Below are 16008 nucleotides of genomic sequence, written 5' to 3'. Positions count from 1 at the left end.
CAACCACTGCAACTAGTTCCCGGTAGGTCGTCCCACCAACAGTATCCAAAATGTATACTTATTGTTGATGGGAACGGCGAAAGGGATGCACTGCTCTTCCTGTCTATTCCCCTTCCCTCTCCTGACACTCACCCAACTGCCTGTCTCCTGATTCCTAGGGGTGACTATCTCCTTGAAACTCCTGTCTATTTCTGCTTCTGCTTCCCGAATGATCAGAAGTTCATCCGGCTCCAGTTCCCTAACACGGTTTGTCAGGAGCTGCAACTCCATGCACCTTTTGCATGTGTAATCAGCAGGGACAACAGTGCTCGCCCTGAGTCAGCCTCTGCTCGCTATTTAAATTCTCCCGCTGCCTCACAGGACGACTTTCACGCGCTTGCGCAGTTATGTCCCGTTCAAACCTCGCCTCTGCCTGTTCTTGCCGAAGCCTTATTGAGCCAAAGCCGACCCAATCGGCCTCAGTCCACTCCGAGTATTGCCGCTGTATATGGCGGTCTTTCATTTAAAACTTTAGCGCGCTACGTCACGCTACGAATCTTCTTCCCATCCCGGGGTCAGACACAGAGTGAATCTCCCTCCACACCGTCCCATCACACATTCCCGGGGTCAGACACAGAGTGAATATCCCTCCACACCGTCCCATCACACACTCCTGCGGTTCGATACACAGTTAAGCTCCTTCCACACCGTCCCATCACCCAGTACTGGGCTCAGAGAAGTGTGAAGCTCCCTCCGCACCGTCCCAAAACACACTCCCTGGGTCAGGCACAGAGTAAAACCCCTTCTGCACCATCCCACACACACCCGGGGTAAGACACAGTGTGAATCTCCTTCCACACCGTCCCATCACACTTTTCCAGTGTCAGACACAGAGTGAAATTCCCTCCACGCCGTCCCACCACACACTTCTGGGGTAAAATACAGAGTGAAGACCCTTCCGCACCGTCCCATCACACCCTCCTGGGCTCAGACAACAGTGAATTTCCCTCCACACCGTCCCATCACACACTCCCGGGGCAGAAACAGACCGATCTCCCACCGCCAGGCGGAGGCAGGAGTGAGCTGATAGGTAACTGGAGGAGGAGGCATAGTGAACATGGGATAAGGGAAGGGAGGGGGAGGTAATTACCGGAAGTTAGACAATTCAAGGTAGCTTCATCCTGTGTCTGACCCTGGAAAGTGTGAATGGACAATGTGGAAACAGCGTCCCCTACTGTCTGATCTCGGGAGTCCGTGATGCGGCAGGTCGGATACTGAATTATTTCAATTTGCGTTTGACTCTGACTGTGTAAAGAGATGATGTAGACGGACGACTAGAATGAGTGACGTGACTGTGTGGAGTGAGTTTCGGTCTGCGTTCTATCCCAGAAGAGTGTGATAGGACGGTGCGGATGGAGTTTCACATCGACCCCGGGAGTGTGTGATGGGACAGTGTGGAGGGAGATTCACTCTGTGTCTGACCCCGGGAGTGTGTGATGGGTCAGTGTGGAGGGAGATTCACTCTGTGTCTGACCCCGGGAGTGTGTGATGGGACGGTGTGGAGGGAGATTTATTCTGTGTCTGACTCCAAGAGTGTGTGATGGGACGGTGTGGAGGGATTTTAACTTTTTCTGATCCCAGTTGATGCATTGGGATTTATGGAGGGAGATTCACGGTTTATTGTTCCTGAGTTGCAGAGACAACATGTCCCCAGGAATGGATCAAAAATGAAGTCAGTTGTTATTTCATATCGACGTTTGGAGCATCTTATGATGGAGCGAGGCAAAATTGTTCAGAACTTGATTCAAGGCTCCTCGAAATAAATTCAAGCGAGGAAAAGGTATGTCTTACCGCGAGAAGAGATATCAATAATCTAGAGGCCGCGGGGTGAGACAGACACTGAATCTCCCTTCACACAATACCACCACACACTTCAGGTGTGAGACACAGAATGAAGCTCCTTCCACACCGTCCCACCACACACTCGTTGAGTCAGACACAGAGTAAAGCTCCTTCCACACCGTTCCACCACACACTCGTTGAGTCAGACACAGAGTGAATCTCCCTCCACACCGTCCCATCACACACTCCAGGTGTGAGACACAGAATGAAGCTCCTTCCACACCGTCCCATCACACAATCACGGGGTCAGACAGAGAATCAAGATCCCTCCACACCGTCTCATCGCCCACTCCCGGGGTCAGACACAGAGTGAATCTCCCTCCACACCGTCCCATCACACACTCCCGGGGTCAGACACAGAGTTAAACTCAGACCTCAGTTCGGAGCTCAGACGCTGTGTGATTCCCTCTCTGTACCGTTCCTTCACATGGATATGCATTGTTAGAGTCTGGTTCTAAACATTAACTGAAGGGATTTAATTTCACAGAAGTTTGTTTCCAACGCTGTCCAACGATACGTAACATACTGGATTGGAAAATGCGCAGACAGGTGAGGTTTGCACTGTTGCAGCTCTGTGGTGTGGAAGTGGGTCAGTGGGATTAGTCTGAAGACTGAAACGGGGTCGTGGGGAGAAAATCGGGCAGTGGGATTAGTTTGAAGACTGAAACAATGTCGTGGGGAGAAAATCGGGCAGTGGGATTAGTCTGAGCTCTGACACAGATCTGTGGGGAGAGAGCGAGTCAGTGAGATCAGTTTGGAGAAAGACTCAGGATTGTGGGGAGAGTGGGACAGTGGGATTAGTTTATTCACTGACTCAGGGTTGGCGGGAGAGAGTGAGGCAGCGGGATTAATTTGGGAGATGATTCGGGATTGTAGGGGAGAGCGGTGTAATGGGATTCGGACGGCGATGGACCCGGGGCTGAGGGGAGAGCGCAGTATCATAGGATAAGTTTAGAGTCTGACAACGGGCTGTGGAGAGAGGCGCAGTTTAGTGGGATGAGTTTGGCGACGGTCTCCGGTTGCCTGCTTGATCTGTTTTGTCTCTGTTGAAATTGTCTAACCCTTTGTAACAGGAATGTGGCCTCTGATCTTCTGTACGAGTTAAACTATGAAACGCCCACCTGCAGTCAGTGCGGATCGAGTTACCGTTACAGTTGCAAAGGTAATTTCAGATTCATCTGCGAGAAGACGGCGTATTTGTACCAGGATATTCCTGAAGAGGTCCGAGGTCTCTGTCAACTGCCTTTCCGGCCGACTTCAATCAAGTGACTTCACCCCACTTCTCCCCATTCAATCTACACCCTCACTCCCCCATCCTTTCATCCCCTCCCACCCTATCTTCCCCTCCTTTCTACCCCAGTCTACTCCTCTACTCGCATCTCCATTCACCCCCTACTCTCCCTCTCCCCACCTAGACCACTCTTCTCCCCTCCCTGCCCCAAACTCGCCCGCTCTCCCCATTTACTCCTCCTTTCTACTCACTCCTCTATTCACTCTGCCCTTCTTCTCACCAACTCATTCCGCTTCTCCCCATGTATCTCTGTCTCTTACCCCAGTCCCTGCCACTCCTCTCTCGGTTCTCTCCACCCACTCTCACCTCAATGCTGTGCATACTAGCTCTCGATGCCCCAGCCATGGGGGAAAAAGGCTGTGTATTCACCCTATCTGTGCCTCCCCTGGCTTCATACCCACGCTCCAAGGAACAAAGTCCCATCCTTCTTGTCTCTTCTCCATAACTCTGACCCTCGAGCCCCGGCAACATCCTCGTAAATCTTCCCCCGCACTCCTTCCATCTCAGTGGCGTCTTTCCTACAGGAGGGCGACCAGAAATGAACACCGTACTCTAAGCGGGGCCTCACCGACCTTTCCTGCAACTACAACGTGACTTCAGTGCGGTGCAAAGATGTAAAATTAACGTAAATCGGGGAAGTTAATAAATACTGCAAAAAGGTGAATACGGAGGGAGTGTTTAAGTGTTCAGGGAAAGTTCTCAATCTGATGGCGGAGGGGAAGCAACTGTTTGTAAATTGTTGAGTTTTCAGGCTCTTGTACCCCCACCCCGATGGTGCCGATGAGCACAGGGTATTTCCCGGCGGGGGGTGGTCCTCGCTGATGGATGTGGTCTTCCTGAGCCATTCCTTCTTGAACATGTCCTCGATGGAGGGGTGGTTTGTGCCCGTGAAGGGGTTGGCTGTGCCTAGAACCCTCGGCAGCCTCTGGTGACCCTCTGCGTTGCAGCCTCCACACCAGGCGGCGATGCGACAAGTCAGAACGCTCTCCACAGTACATCCGGAGAAATTCGCGAGTCTTCAATGACAGACCACACTCCCTCAAGCTCCTAACACTTTAATACGTTTTGTAACGAAAGATATAACCATAAAACTATATAACAATTACAGCAGGGAAACAGGCCATCTCGGCCCTTCTAGCCCGTGCCTAACGCTTACTCTCACCTAGTCCCACCGACCTGCACTCAGTCCATAACCCTCCATTTCTTTCCTGTCCATATTGTCATTTCTTTAAATGCCTATACCATTTCTACTGGAAGCTCGTTCCACACAGCTACTACTCTCTAAGTATAGAAATGTCCGCTCTTGTTGCCCCTACACTTTTGCCCCCTAACTTTCAACTCATGTCCCCTTGTTTGAATCTCCCCTACTCTCAATGGAAAAAGCCTATCCGCATCAACTCTATCTATCCCCCTCATAATTTTAAATGCCTTTATCAAGTCCCCCCTCAACATTATACGCTTCAAAGTATAAAGACCTAACTTGTTCAACCTTTCTCTGTGACTTAGGTGGTGAAACTCAGGAAACATTCTAGTAAATCTCCTGTGTACTCTCTCTATTTTCTTGACATCTTTCCTATAATTCGGTGAACAGAACTGTGCACAATACTCCAAATTTAACCTCACCATTGCCTTGTAAAATTTTAACATTACATTCCAACTCCGATACTCAGTGCTCTGATTTATAAAGGCCAGCGTAGCAAAAGCTTTCTTCACCACCCTATCCACATGAGATTCCACCTTCAGGGAACTATGCACCATTATTCTTAGATCACTCTGTTCAACCGCATTCCTCAATGCACTCCAATTTACCATGTATGTACTATTTTGAGTAGTCCCACCAAAATGTAGCACCCCACACTTATCAGCATTAAACTCCATCTGCCATCTTTCAGCCCTCTCGTCTAACTGGCTTCAATCCCTCTGCAAGCTTTGAAAACCTTCTTCACTGTCCACTATACCTCCAATCTTTGTATCATAAGCAAATGTGCTGATCCAATTTGCCACATTATCATCCAGATCATTGATATAAATGACAAATAACAATGAAACAAGCACTTATCCCTGTGGCACACCACTAGTCACAGGCCTCCACTCAGAGTCGCAATCCTCCACTACCACTCTCTGGCTTCTTCCATTGAGCCAATGTCTAATCTAATTTACTACCTCTCCATGTATACCTAGCGATTGAATCTTCCTAACTAACCTCTCATGCGGGATTTGTCAACGGCCTTACTGAAGTCCATGTATACAACATCCACTGCCTTCCCTTCATCCACTTTCCCGGTAAATTCCTCGAAAAACTCTAATAGATTGGTTAAGCATGACCTACCACGCACAAAGCCATGCTGACTGTTTCTAATATGCACCTGTCTATTCAAATACTTGTAGATCCTATCTCTTAGTATTCCTTCCAATAATTTACCTACTACCGATGTCAAACTTACCGGCCTATAATTTCCTGGTTTACTTTTTGAGCCTTTTTTAAACAATGGAACTACATGAGCTACCCTCCAATCCTCCGGCACCTGACCCGTGGATATTGGCATTTCAAATATTTCTGCCAGGGTCCCTGCAATTTCAACACTAGTCTCCCTCAAGGTCCGAGGGAAAACCCTGTCAGGTTCCGGGAATTTATCTGCTCTGATTTGCCTCAAGACAGAAAGCACCTGTTCCTCTTTAATCTGTATAAGTTCCCTTGTACAGACTCAGAGTGAAGCTCCATCTTCCCCTTCAAATCACACACTCCCGGTTCCGACATTAGCTTCGGTTCTTCCCTTCACAATCACATCATCAAACTCTATCCGAGTGGACTGTTGGCTGGCCTGTAATGTAGCCCCATGAGCATGGTCATGCATTGCTCATTCCTCATTCTGTTCTGACGCCCCTCAGCCTTCGCCGCTCCAGAGCAAAGAAGCAAAAAAATTCTGATCTATGCTTACAGATTGTGCTATCGATTCGTGGCAGCATCCTAGTGAATCCCTTCTGTATCCTTTCCAAAGACACACACACTCTTCCTGTAACGGGGCGACCAGAAATGAATTAGGGAACTCGGAAACGTCAAGCCCAGTCCCAACTCCCATCTACTTTGTTGGTCAGTTTCTCGGCACCCCAATCTTGTTCACTGAAGTCGCTCTCTCCTTCAACGCCTCCATCTATTCACGGTCTGGTCCTTTCCACTCTACACTGAGGCTGAACAGCGCTTCCGCTCCAACTTGCGATGAACAGCAGAAAACAGCCTGCCCGGATCCACATTTGGCAGATCACTCCTGACCCCAATAAAGTTGGTCTTCCTCAAATTCGGAATCTAAACTCAACGTCACACTTATCCTTTTCCATAATGACCTTTCACCTAATTGCATCACCATCACTAGATGCAAAGTGGTCCCCTACACAAACTTCTGTCTCTTGCCTTGCCCCATTCCGCAGTAGGAGATCAAGTATTGCACTCCCTCGATGGGACTTTATACGTACTGATTCGGGCAACTTTCTTCCAAACGCTTGACAAACTGTCCCACTGGTCCCTTCACAGTATGGGACTCACAGTCAATACCTGCTAAAATCACTCCAGATCACAGCGATATGCTTCTTGCAACAGTCTGCGACCTCTTACATGTTGTTCCTCTAAACTCCCAGGACTGTTGCCCCATGAACGAGTTTATTCCTTTTTATTCCTCAGATCCACCCTTAAGTCCTCACGTGGACGAGTTCTCCTTTCTGTCCTAACTGACCATTGCCGTCATATATTCAACGACCAGTTCAATATAACCGGAGCCCTTGAATTATCCCCACACTAGTACGACTAAAACAGCAGATACCGGGAATGTTGAACTAACGGTCCTGCCGTTCCTGCAACCAACTCTCACTAATTGCTATAATATCATGCTTCCAGGCGTTGGGCGCTGCCCTGAGCTCATCTTCCTTTCGTACAATACTTCCTGCATGGAAATGGACGCATCTCAGAACATGACTCCCAGCAGGCTCAACCTTTCCCTTCCTGACTTTATCTGAGGTCTGAACAACATCTTTCACAACTTCACTATCTGTTATCAGAATCTTTTTTCAGAACCCGACTGAAGTTTAAACCCCATCACTCCCCCTTTCTAATGGCGAAACTCACGCTGGGATACTAGTTCTACTTCGGTTCAGGTGTAAACTGAGAGAGTCGCCCGCTGGCGGAGAAAATGAAGGAGCGGCGCAACGCGGAGCGGTGTATTGCGGCCTCCAGGCAGCAGTCTGTACTGCCCCCCAGTGTTCGCTCTGCAGAAGACAAGCTCTGTTATGGTCAACTTCAGATTTGCATAAATGTATTTGCATACATGTGAATGTATATACAGTCTAAATTGTGTGATCTTATAAATACTGATATTCACCGTGTGCTTTCTATTTTTCCTGATGCATTTTTACTGATGTATGGTTGAATGGCAATTAAACTCGGATTGGATTGGAATGCTCTCTTATGCATAGTTCTCACCTTCTTTAGAAGCCCCAGTGATCCAACTATCTGAAGCCCTCATTCCCACCCCAACACCTTAGCCACGTGTTGATCTTTATTACCCTCCTATTTCTGGCGACACCAGCCCGTGCAGAACTTTGCCCGCTCACCCTCCCACTTGACATTGCTGAGGACCGGATCGGCGAGGTCGCGACCCTGGCACGCGGGAGGCAAAATACCCTGCAGGAATCTCTGTCCTGCACAGAAAACCACGGTTAATTTCCCCAAACTAGGAATCGCCGATAACCACAGCTTGTTTCATCTCGCCTTCCCTTCTTAACCACAGGGACAAACTCGGTGCCAGAGACCGGAACTGTGAGACTGTCCTCTTCTCGGTCATTTCCACGCATCTCCCCCACCCAGACGTATAGAAAGTGGGAAACCTGTTATTAAGCCAGTTGGACACAGGGATACTCTATAGTGGGTCTAGCTGGTGAACCCCTTTCAACCTCCTGACTGTCACCCAGTTTCCTGTGAACTGCATAGGGGGTCTAACCTCTTCCCAATTTGTCTCCCGACCATCCCCCCAACTTCCCGAATGACCCTGAGTTCATCCAGTAGCAGTTCCAACTCCATAAATCAGAGCGTTGGAATCTGCATCCGGATGCAATTGTCAGAGGCGAGGTTGTCAGAGACACTGGAGGTCTCCCTGCCGACCCAGATCCTGCAAGAGGAGCATTCAACTATCCTGCCAGGCATACCTACTGTTCTAACTGTGCAATTATAAAGAAGGAAACGATAAATAAACTGAAAACAAACCTACCAACATTTTGCCCTGACAGTGACATGGAAAGGTTTGGGCACCCCGGTCAAAAGTTTTGATACTGTGAATAGCTAAGCGAGTAAACGAGGACCTGAATTCCAAAAGGCATACTGTTAAAGATGACGCATTTCTTTAATATTTTAAGCAAGAGTACCTTTTTTTTTTAATTTCCATCTTTTACAGTTTCAAAATAACAAAAAAGGAAAAGGGCCCGAATCAAAAGTTTGGGCACCCTGCATGGTCAGTACTTAGTAACACGCACTTTGGCAAGTGCCACATCTTTTAAACGCTTTCTGTAGTCAGCTGAGAGTCTTTCAATTCTTGTTTGGGGTATTTTTCACACATTCTTCCGTGCAAAGGGCTTCTAGTTCGGCGAGATTCTTTGCCCGTCTTGCATGAACTGCTCTTTTGAGATTTATCCACAGATTTTCGATAATGTTTAGGTCGGGGGACAGTGAGGGCCATGGCAAAACATTCAGCTTACGCCTCTTGAAATAGTTCGTTGTGGATTTTGAGTTTAGGATGTGTTTGGTGTGATTATCCTGTTGTAAAAACCGTCCTCTTTTCATCTTCAGCATGTTTACAGGTGGTGTGATGGTTGCTTCCAGAATTCGCTGGTAAATAATTGAATGCGTTCTTCCGTCTACCTGTGAAAGTTTCCCCGTTGCCATTGGCTGCAAAACAAGCCCAAAGCACGATCGATCCACCCCCGTCCTTAACAGTTGGAGAGGTGTTCTTTTCATGAAATCGTGCACCTATTTTTCTCCAAACATACCTTTGACGGCCACAGGATAGAGGGATGTCAATTCACAACAGAGATTGGGAGGAATTAATTTTGCCAGAGACCGATGAAGATATGGAATTCGTTGTTACACGCGGCCGTGGACGAGAAGCTACTGGACAGAGAGTGTTAGATTCCTGACCAGACAGAGGATGAAGAGAACAGAGCGAAAGCTGGATATTGGGAATGAGGGTGGATCAGCCATGATCAAATGGTGGGCCGACCCGATGGAGCAAATGGCTTACTCCTACCACTCTGTCATATGATGGTATTTGAAGTTCCTGGGATACTGGCTATCAGCATCTCAGAGGGTCTACACTGGGCACAACACATTCATGTGACACGAAGAACGAGTCATGTTCCTGACAGAACAGCCTCAGGCATCCAGGTTTCAGCACTCCCATTCCTCGGAGAGTAGTTCGCTTTCACTTTCCCTTTAAGACTCAGACTGCCAATGATCCTTCATGGAATGTCTGTCGGTGAAGGCCTCGCGCCGAGCACTCAGTGCTCAACCGTACGGGATCCATTTCCTGTACTGCTGTTTGTGACTTTATCTTTGGATTTCATCACTGTGGTCTTGTTTATTTCGAGTCTGAGCCGGAGTGTATTCTAGACTCTACTCGGCCCTTGCCTTCTCCACCATCCATATCTCTCTCGGTACAGAGGGGATTGCAAGGTTAGGGGTTGGAGGGGATGTGGTCTGTCACTGAGGACTCGCGAATATTTCCGGATGTACTGTGGAGAGCGTTCTGACTTGTCGCATCGCCGCCTGGTGTGGAGGCTGCAACGCAGAGGGTCGCCAGAGGCTGCAGAGGGTTCTAGGCTCAGCCAACCCCTTCACGGGCAAAAACCTCCCCTCCATCGAGGACATGTTCAAGAAGGAATGCGTCGAGAAGACCACATCCATCAGCGAGGTCCCGCTCCCGCCGGGAAATGCCCTGCTCCCATCGGTACCATCGGGGAGGGGGTACAGGCGCCTGTAAACTCAACAATATAATTGCTTCCCCTCCGCCATCGGATTGCGAAAGCCTGCTGAACACTTGAACAGTCCCTCGGTATTCACCTTTTTTACAGTATTTATTTTTGTTTTCCAATTTACGTTAAATGTACATCTTTGCAGCGTGCTAAGGGCACGTTGTAATTGTTCAAGGCGCCGGTGAGGTCGCACTTGGAGGGCGGTGTTCGGTTTTCGTCGCCCTCCTGTAGGAAAGTTGCCACTGAGCTGAAAAGAGCGCTGACGGAGATTTACGCGGATGTTGCTGGGTGTCGAGTGTCCGGATTATGGAGAGCCGGCAAGAAGGATGGGTCTGTGTTCCTTGGAGCGTGGGTATGAAGCCAGGAGAGGCGCAGATAGGGTGAATGTGCACAGTCTTTTCCCCCTGGGTTGGGGAATTTAGAGTGCACAGAATTGAGTTGAGAGTGTGTGGAGAGAACGGAGAGAGGAGGGTCAGATAATGGGATCTGACAGGGAGAGGAGGGTGGAGAAACGGAATAAGTTGGTGAGAAGAATAGCAGAGCGAGACGAGGAGTAGAAAGGGAGAATAAATGGGGGAGCGGGGTAGAGCGGAGGCGGTAGGGGAGAAGAGTACTCTCGAAGGGTAGGGAGAGTAGTGAGAAGAATGGGGATGCGAGTAGAGGAGGAGACTGGAGTAGGAATGAGGGCAAGACAGGGTGGGTAGGAATGAAAGGATGGCAGAGTGACAGTGGGGGAGATTGAATGAGGAGTAGCGGGGTGTAGTCACATGATTGAAGTCGGCCCGAGAGGCTGTTGACAGAGACCTCGGATCTCTTCAGGAATATCCGGGTATAAATGTGCCGACTTCTCACAGATGAATCTGTATTTCCTTTTGCAATGGAAGTTGTCACGGGACGAGTCACACTTACTGCAGGTGGATGGTTCATAGAACATCTTGTAAAGAAGATCAGAGGCCACATTCCTATCAAAGAGGGTCAGACAATTTCAACAGAGACAAAACAGCTCCAGCAGATAACCGGAGACCGTCGGCAAACTAATCCCACTAATCTGCGCTCTCCCCACTGCCCCTTGTCAGACTCTGCACTAATCCCACGATACCGCGCTTTCCCCACAGCTCCGGTTTCTTGGCCGTACGAGTCCCAGTACACTGATCTCCCCCACAATCTCGAGTCAGTTCCCAAATTAATCCCATTCCCCCTCCCTCTCTCGACAACCCGACATCTGGCAACAAACTAATCCCACTTTTCCACTCTCCTGACAGCCCCGTGTCAGTCTCCAAACTAATCCCAATGACCCACTGTCTCCCCACAAATCTGTGTCAATACTCAAACTAATCCCAATGACCCACTCTCTCCCCACTGCCTTGCGTCAGTCTCCGATCTTATGCCATTGACCCACACTCTCCCCACGGCCTCGTGTCAGTCTCCAAACTGACTCACAGCGTAAATCTGTAAGTCTGAAAAATAATCCCACTCCCGGCTCTCTCCCCACGGCCTCGTGTCAATCCCAAACCACCGACCTGCAACCGTCCAAACCTCACCCTTCTCCGCATTTCCCAATCCAGTAAATTCCGGGTCCGTAGCCGATAGAGATGGAAATAAAATTCTGTGAAAGTAAATCCCTTCGATTAATGTGCATGCAAAGCCCTGGGAAATGTTTCACTGCTAATGTAATGGGTTCTCTGTAGCAGCAGTGTGTTTGTGTTATGACGAGAGATAATGGGGCTTTCGGAATTTATGGCGTCCAATGATGGGAGGGATTTTCTTTCCTGTGAGCCCGAGAGCGAGGGATTCGCGGGTTTTTGTTCGGCGGAAGATGGAGAGAGATGTTTCCAGAACGGGGTAATCGTAGACTGCAGGCCTGAGCGGACATGGAATGGGGTCGGGAGTCGACCACGCCCGGGGGAAATCGATAGAGAACGGACGGACGGGAAAACAGTGAGCTCCAAGGAGCGCATTAGACTGTTTCGTTAAAATGGGCCCTTTTTTTCTTTGTTTTCTGTACTAACCCAAAGACAAATGAGGAATCATAAAGCCCAATCGTTTAATTGTTTAATCGTTCTGCTGGTTATTTCTTGGGATTGATTTGTAACCGGGCCACACCCACACAATGGAGATTATTCAGTTTGACCGGGCCGGAGGCAGTATCGACCCCCCCGCCCCCACAATCGCGCCTCAGACAAACGCATGCTGGTCCAATGTCAGCGTTCCATTTAGCCTCCCTCCATACCTGACCACGGGAAAATGAGAAGAAATGGTACAGAGGTGGATCCACGCAGTGCCTGCTGCCAGGAATGTGTGATCGGACGGTGTAGATGGAGTGTCACTCTCTTCCTGTCCCCGGGAGTGTGTGACGGGACGGCGTGGAGGGACTACATTCGGTCACACTAAAAAAAAACTTCTACAGTTGCAGCGTGGAGAGCATTCTGACAGGCTGCATCACTGTCTGGTGTGGAAGGGCTACTGCACAGAACCGAAAGAAGCTGCGAAAAGTTGTAAATCTAGTCAGTTCCATCTTTGGGCGCTTGCCTACAAAGTACAAAGGACATCTTCAGGAGGCGGAGACTCAGAAAGGCAGCGTCCATTATTAAAGACCTGCAGCACCCAGGGCATGCCCGTTTCTCTCTGTAACCATCAGGTAGGAGATACAGAAGCCTGAAGGCACACACTCAGTGATTCAGGAACAGCTTCTTCTCCTCTGCTATCCTATTCCTGAATGGGTTAGAGCTATGGACACTTCCTCACTTCTCATAATCTAGACCATTTCTGTTTTTATTTACGTTTAATTTAGTCTATTCAATGTACGCGTTTGATTTACTTGTTTATTTTCATTATGTTTTATTTTATTTATTATATTTTTCTCTCTCTGCTAGATTATGTATTGCATTGAACTGCTGCTGCTACGGTAACAAATTTCACGTCAAATGAAAATAATAAACCTGAATCTAATTCTGCTTCCAGTGGTAGTTTCACTCTGTGACTGACCCGGGAGTGTCTGATGGGACGGTGTGGAGGGAGATTCACTCTGTGTCTGACCCCGGGAGTGTGTGATGGGACGGTGCGGAGGGAGATTCACTCTGTGTCTGACTCCGGGTGTGTGTGATGGGACGGTGTGGAGGGAGATTCACTCTGTGTCTGACTCCGGGTGTGTGTGATGGGACGGTGTGGAGGGAGATTCACTCTGTGTCTGACCCCGGGAGTGTGTGATGGGACGGTGTGGAGGGAGATTCACTCTGTGTCTGACTCCGGGTGTGTGTGATGGGACGGTGTGGAGGGAGATTCACTCTGTGTCTGACCCCGGGAGTGTGTGATGGGACGGTGCGGAGGGAGATTCACTCTGTGTCTGACTCCGGGTGTGTGTGATGGGACGGTGTGGAGGGAGATTCACTCTGTGTCTGACTCCGGGTGTGTGTGATGGGACGGTGTGGAGGGAGATTCACTCTGTGTCTGACTCCGGGTGTGTGTGATGGGACGGTGTGGAGGGAGATTCACTCTGTGTCTGACTCCGGGTGTGTGTGATGGGACGGTGTGGAGGGAGATTCACTCTGTGTCTGACTCCGGGTGTGTGTGATGGGACGGTGTGGAGGGAGATTAACTCTGTCTCTGACTCCGGGTGTGTGTGATGGGACGGTGTGGAGGGAGATTCACTCTGTGTCTGTCTCCGGGTGTGTGTGATGGGACGGTGTGGAGGGAGATTCACTCTGTGTCTGACTCCGGGTGTGTGTGATGGGACGGTGTGGAGGGAGATTCACTCTGTGTCTGACTCCGGGTGTGTGTGATGGGACGGTGTGGAGGGAGATTCACTCTGTGTCTGACTCCGGGTGTGTGTGATGGGACGGTGTGGAGGGAGATTCACTCTGTGTCTGACTCCGGGTGTGTGTGATGGGACGGTGTGGAGGGAGATTCACTCTGTGTCTGACCCCGGGAGTGTGTGATGGGACGGTGTGGAGGGAGATTCACTCTGTGTCTGACCCCGGGAGTGTGTGATGGAACGGTGTGGAGGGAGATTCACTCTGTGTCTGACTCCGGGTGTGTGTGATGGGACGGTGTGGAGGGAGATTCACTCTGTGTCTGACCCCGGGAGTGTGTGATGGGACGGTGTGGAGGGAGATTCACTCTGTGTCTGACCCCGGGAGTGTGTGATGGGACGGTGCGGAGGGAGATTCACTCTGTGTCTGACTCCGGGTGTGTGTGATGGGACGGTGTGGAGGGAGATTCACTCTGTGTCTGACTCCGGGTGTGTGTGATGGGACGGTGTGGAGGGAGATTCACTCTGTGTCTGACTCCGGGTGTGTGTGATGGGACGGTGTGGAGGGAGATTCACTCTGTGTCTGACTCCGGGTGTGTGTGATGGGACGGTGTGGAGGGAGATTCACTCTGTGTCTGACTCCGGGTGTGTGTGATGGGACAGTGTGGAGGGAGATTCACTCTTTGTCTGACCCCGGGAGTGTGTGATGGGACGGTGTGGAGGGAGATTCACTCTGTGTCTGACTCCGGGTGTGTGTGATGGGACGGTGTGGAGGGAGATTCACTCTGTGTCTGACTCCGGGTGTGTGTGATGGGACGGTGTGGAGGGAGATTCACTCTGTGTCTGACTCCGGGTGTGTGTGATGGGACGGTGTGGAGGGAGATTCACTCTGTGTCTGACCCCGGGAGTGTGTGATGGGACGGTGCGGAGGGAGATTCACTCTGTGTCTGACCCCGGGAGTGTGTGATGGGACGCTGCGGAGGGAGATTCACTCTGTGTCTGATCCCGGGAGTGTGTGATGGGACGGTGTGGAGGGAGATTCACTCTGTGTCTGACCCCGGGAGTGTGTGATGGGACGGTGCGGAGGGAGATTCACTCTGTGTCTGACCCCGGGGGTGTGTGATGGGACGGTGTGGAGGGAGATTCACTCTGTGTCTGACCCCGGGAGTGTGTGATGGGACGGTGTGGAGGGAGATTCACACTGTGTCTGACCCCGGGAGTGTGTGATGGGACGGCGTGGGGGGAGATTTACTCTGTGTCTGACCCCGGGAGTGTGTGATGGGACGGTGCGGAGGGAGATTCACTCTGTGTCTGACCCCGGGGGTGTGTGATGGGACGGTGCGGAGGGAGATTCACTCTGTGTCTGATACTGGGAGTGTGTGATCGGAGCGTGTGGAGGGAGATTCACTCTGTGTCTGACTCCGGGAGTGTGTGATGGGACGGTGTGGAATGATTCAATCTAGATTCAGTCTATATTAGACTCCGAGAATCACATACCTCTTCCTGGTTTGAATTTATTTCGAGGAGCCTTGCATCAAAGTTTGAACAATGTTCCCTTGCTCCATCATAAGGTTTCTCCAAGGAGGATATGAAATAACACCGATTTACGTTTCCGATCCAGTTCTGAGGACACGTTTGCTCTGCAAATCAGCAATAAAAAACAGTGAATCTCCCTCCATAACTCCCATTGCACCGAATGGGATCAGTAAAATTCAACCTCCCTCCACATCTCCCATCCCGGATTCAGACAGCAGGTGTCGCTGCTTTCATACCGGCCCATCACGCACTCCTCCGGTCAGGCATTAAGTGAATCTCCCGCCACACAGTCCCATCACACACTCCCAAGATCAGACATGCAATAAAACTAACTCGGCACCGTCCCATGAGTTATGGAGTGAAAGTCCCTGCAGGCCATTCAATCACACACTTCCTGACGGGTCAGACACAAATCTGTGTTCCGTACACCATGTCCCGTCACACACTCTCGGAGACAGGCGAAGAATGAAGCTCTTGTCTCACGGTCACATCATGCTGTCCCGGTGTCAGACAAAGAGTGATGCTCCTTCCGCATTGTCCC

The 16008-nt window shown here is 50.1% G+C and overlaps 1 long non-coding RNA gene across 1 annotated transcript; it reads right to left on the bottom strand.

Annotated features, from left to right (window-relative positions):
• Positions 1 to 10923: 10923 nt before the first annotated feature.
• Positions 10924 to 15567, bottom strand: LOC140720070 (uncharacterized). The gene is made up of 3 exons (XR_012097090.1): positions 15429 to 15567; positions 11725 to 11789; positions 10924 to 11145 (listed from the first exon to the last, which is right to left on the bottom strand). It is a non-coding gene; the product is annotated as an uncharacterized lncRNA (long non-coding RNA).
• Between the last annotated feature and the right edge of the window lie 441 nt (positions 15568 to 16008).

The sequence above is a fragment of the Hemitrygon akajei genome, unplaced genomic scaffold (genome assembly GCF_048418815.1).
Source record: "Hemitrygon akajei unplaced genomic scaffold, sHemAka1.3 Scf000035, whole genome shotgun sequence".
In the NCBI taxonomy this organism is placed as follows: domain Eukaryota; kingdom Metazoa; phylum Chordata; class Chondrichthyes; order Myliobatiformes; family Dasyatidae; genus Hemitrygon; species Hemitrygon akajei.
This window is presented reverse-complemented; position numbering and strand designations above follow the sequence as displayed.